This window comes from Rhamphochromis longiceps, linkage group LG3 (genome assembly GCF_057381845.1).
Source record: "Rhamphochromis longiceps isolate RC_006_pf linkage group LG3, R_longiceps_female_GT1.1, whole genome shotgun sequence".
Taxonomy (NCBI): Eukaryota; Metazoa; Chordata; class Actinopteri; order Cichliformes; family Cichlidae; genus Rhamphochromis; species Rhamphochromis longiceps.
Window position 1 is genome coordinate 45,315,699 of NC_140559.1, and position 4,843 is coordinate 45,320,541.

The window sequence follows — 4,843 nt, forward strand, 5'->3', positions numbered from 1 at the left end:
TTCGGTACTCTGAAATTTCTGAGAAGCAACATTTTTCTTTTGCTCTGGATGTCTTAAAATAATTTCCAGTATTGACTCATTCGCTGATATCGTCACCACAGTCAGAAAACATTCCTTTCCTTTTCATACACACTGCAGCAAACTAGAACTGGGCTCACTTCTCCTCAAAAGCAATACTTCAATGCAAAAAATATCTTGCATGAATGCACTAAACTACAGAAGAAATGGCATTCTCTGGGATGTTTTTGGCATAACTTTCTATGATATTATGCTATGTGAAATTATTTGTAACCTTTTATTGGTAGCACTGTATTACAGCTCACTAATACTGTGGGGCTATATGTGCACTTTGTTTTATAGTTTTTCACTTTGAAGCCGTGATGATTATAAACATGTGTTTTCAGGTCACACACAAAGTTTCCTTTAACAGGTTATTATGATGGAATGACACAGAAACAGTTTTGTATTTTTAAATCCTTATTTCTGGTTATTTTCCTGAAACTACCAGAAGTGTTTTCAACAGCAATCTACATTAAACATATGTAGATTGTTTTTTAATCTTATAAAAGATGCAGATGCTCCACCAGGCCATTTCTTCCAACTTACCAGGGAATTTTAGCCTCCACAGAGATGTAATCTTTCCTACATTCCCTGTGTCTGCCTTGGAATCTCCTCCCTACTGGATGTACCTGGGACAACTGACCTGGAAGAGGCCAGGTCTGACCTGGAAGACGTCCTGGTCATGTTCCCAAACCACCTCCACTGGGTCCTTTTAATGTGGGGAATGGCAGTAGTACTCCATACAGCGAGTCTGTTTGTTTGCAGTCTAGCATTGTAGTTTTCAATATATAATTTCCGAGTTTTGTGTCAGCTGTTTTAATATAGGTGAAAATCGGGTCAAGATCACACCAAAATATGAAAATCAGTACAAATATTATCTTCAAACTTCACAACAACATACTAAGCCTTGGGGGGCATGAGTACCTGAGCATTTGAGCAAAGTCGACCTTTGACTTTGAAAAAAAAATTCAAGTAACCATAATGGGTTACTGGCCAAAGATTTCAGTCAGTTCTGCTCCAGATATATGGGTAAAGATAATAAAATATATCATTTGCAAAGCATGCAATGCTTCAAGGCCATAGGTCAAAGGTCAGACATCAGCGTGTTGTTATAAAATCAAGCTGACGTCAGCATATTGTAATAAAAACATCATAAAACATCAAAATTTTAGTATAGCTCTTGCCTTTGGAGGGGTGTGTTGAACTTTTTACTAATTTTTTACTAATTTTCAAGCACTGCTCCATATAGTGTATGCTGTAATTTTCAGTTTTTAATGCTAAACACGTTCTCCTTTGCAAGTATAAAATAGCCCCTTTTATCTTACAATTCATTTTTTCCTGTGAACACTGACACTAGTAAAAGTAGTACTCCATCCTAGCGACGCACTGCTTACAAATATCTGAATCCTGTTTGAATACCAGCTCAGAATTACCGGGAAAAACTTTTTTTGCTTGCATGTGATGATTTATGTGAGTGAATATACAATGATTTGTGTGACTATGCATGCATATTTTTAAGCAGCAGCTATCCTTGTGATTTCCTGTCTCGCACAATGCATGAATTCACCCCCTCCCACCTCACCTATCCTTTCACACCTCATCCATTATTCACGGAAAGTGGACACACTCGTATCGACTACGCAGACTTTTTAAAAAGCAAAATGCTTCACTATGCAGATAATACCTGCTTGACTGGGAGAAACTGAGTTGATGTCAATATCCAAAAGCTCACAATCTTTCATTTTAAAAAGCTGTTTTTTTCCTGCCACTCCTGCTGGGTGGAGGAGGAGGAAAAGAGACGTTCCAGTTGCCTTGGGGGAATAGTTTCTGCTTCTATCGCTTCTGTTGACAATGATGTGTGCAACATTTTCCTCTCATTTCCCCACGAGGCAAGGTCACTTGCATCATTTACATTTTGTGGAATTGTTTTTGAGGAGAACATTCTGATTTTTATTAATGTGCGTGTACATGCCTTTTTTTTTTTTTGACATGCCCTGAATATTCAACACCATCCACAGGTGAAGTCAATAAATTCATTCAGATTACATGAAAGTGGACACCGTGAGGAATGCTGAGGAAATTACTGTCTTTTGGTGAACGCCTGGACTGGAGATATTCAAAATCCACATGTGGTTGTCCTTGAGGCAAGTTTCATTATACTTTTCCAAATATGTAGTTTTCAGATTCTTTGTTGGCATGCGCAACACACCTTGACAAAAGCAGCAGATCTTTTAAGTACTGCCGGCTTGCGAGGTGGGGCCTCATGGATTTGACTTGACTTCCACATCCAACACAAGCTCGATGCGCTTGAGAGATGGGAAAGTTGAAGGCCAAGTCAACACCTTGAACTCTTTATCCTGTTCTTCAAACTTTCCTGAAGAGATTCAGCAGTGACAGGGTGCATACATCCATCTGCAAGTGGCTACTACCACCTGCGAGTACAATTGCCCTGAAGGGGTGTCCGTGATCTTCGGTTGCTAGTACGTGCCCGAGTTATATCTACATGAGCTCAAGGAGCCAAGTTTTCACTGGAGAACATCACATTGCCACCGAAGGATTTGCCTTGTTTCCACTGTGCACGTTGCTGCGATTTCTTCCCCAAGTAAGTGGAGACGCTGAGGTCTACTCCTTGTTTGTCGTTTCCATTTTAATTGTTAACGCTAATGCACCATTCATTCTAAAAGATGAAAAAATTGTGGATAGCAGCTTATTAGAAGCCCACTCAACAGCATGTTGAATTGTAGATATGTATTAAACAGCAATGCGCTGTTTGGGGGATTTTGTAGTTCTTGTTGTTATTTTCTTTTTCTGAAAACTTTTTATTGCCAGCATTGAGCTTTTCAGCGATTGAAGTTTTGCAGCTCTTTGGCATCAGATCACACAGGCCAGCTTTCGCTCTCCATGCACATCAATGATTAAGTCCATTTGTTTCCTCAGGACAACTTTATGTACAAACCACTGCTTATGGGGAACATGACCTCCACATGACCTGCTGTTTGGAAAAACCGTGTAACCAGTTGCCAGGCCATCAATTTGGCCCACAGTCCCTCATTTCATAAACTCTTACTCGTTTTCTTGCTGCAAAAACATCAAGTTCAAGAACTGAGTATTTATTATAATGAGATAATCCATCAAACGTCTAGTTTGAATGTTGGGGCTGCTTGGTGGATATACTACGTGATAAATGTGCAGCCATTTTCAAAGACATCAGACCCCAAAAGCATAAAGGATTCTCGTATTTTACGTGTTATTCCTGAGAATCTGCCATTTCCCCCTTAATTTCATATCCTCTGTTGGAGAGAAACCTGTTTCACTCACAACACTACCCCTCTCCCCAAGTTTCTTGCATCATCAGAAAGTGAGCCCATGGCAAACTCTGGCCCGGTCATTGTGCCAGAGCGAATGGATCCCCTGGCACAATTCAGTGTGTACAGCCCTGCTGGCCATGATCTGCCAGTAATCTTCATACTCGGCTAATCAGCAGAGTGGTGAGTGAGATGCCAGAGAAGGAGCCAGGGGCCACATAATGCCCTCTGGTGAAGCTGAATCATTTTTACATGGAGGCGGTCTCAATGCTACAGCGAGAGATTTTCTAGAAATGAAAACTGGACACTCTCTGTAACTGTAACGGTGGACTAAACTTATTCCTAAGGGTGAACTTTTTTTGCGTGTGTTGTTTTTCTAATTTTCTTTCAGGGTCTCTCAGCTATGTTTCCCAGTGAGTAACCCTGTTTTTGGCTCTCACATACCCAGTTTGAATGTATTTTGATTTTTCTTACACTTCCAAGAACAGTATTGGTCGTTTAAAAGCAACATTGAAAGAAGAAACTAAATTATAAAAATGGTTCAAAAGATGGACCGATACCATCATTAAAGACACTGAGGCCATGTCCTTGTTTTTCATTTCCATTTTAATTATTCACGCGGAGGCACCATCCATTTAAAAATGAATAAATGGTGTTTAGTGCCTTATTAGAACCCCACTCAGCAGCGTTTTTACAGCCTTTACACATTACAAAAAGGTTCCACAATTACTGTAAATTACCTTTTTGTCACCATCTCTTCTATCTGCAGTAAATAAATAATAATAACCTCTATCAAAATTGTTTGTAAAATAAATGTTTCCTTACTCATCCAGGCAAAGAGCATGATTTTAAATAAATTAAGTCAACAGTTTGATATGGATTAAGCCCTTTTTTTTAAATAAGAACTAGCAATTAAAACTGAAGTTCATTAAGTCTAATACACCCACCCACCCAGTGCAAGGTATATGGCACAGATGCCCTAAATTAAAAGAGTTGGTAATTACCAAACACATTTTTATGTTCCTATTATGATGCATCCACCAGTATGCACAAGCGCTTTAATCAAAATTATATTTTTACTGATAAAATATCATTATTTTTACTACCACTGAATTTGGAACTATTTTTTTACATTAAAAAATAGTGAAGCACGTTATTTTTGTTTATTAATAAGCCAAATACAGTTATCTACTTGCATCCCTGAAAAGAAAAAACAGCTTTAATTCTAAAACGTCTCAGAGACGTCCAGTTTAAACTTTAGATATAAAAATGAAAATTCAGTTCTTTGAATTCAGTAATTTTTAGTTTTCTCATTTCTAATAAATCATGTTTTCTTGTCTTTATGACAGATTGGCTAATAAATTTGTTGTGTACTGTATATATTCCAAAAACGCACGATTTCCAGCTGTGAGTAGCAAATATAGCTATAAGCTGTTAAGACACGTCATGCAGATTGTGCTCAAAGGACATAAGATTAT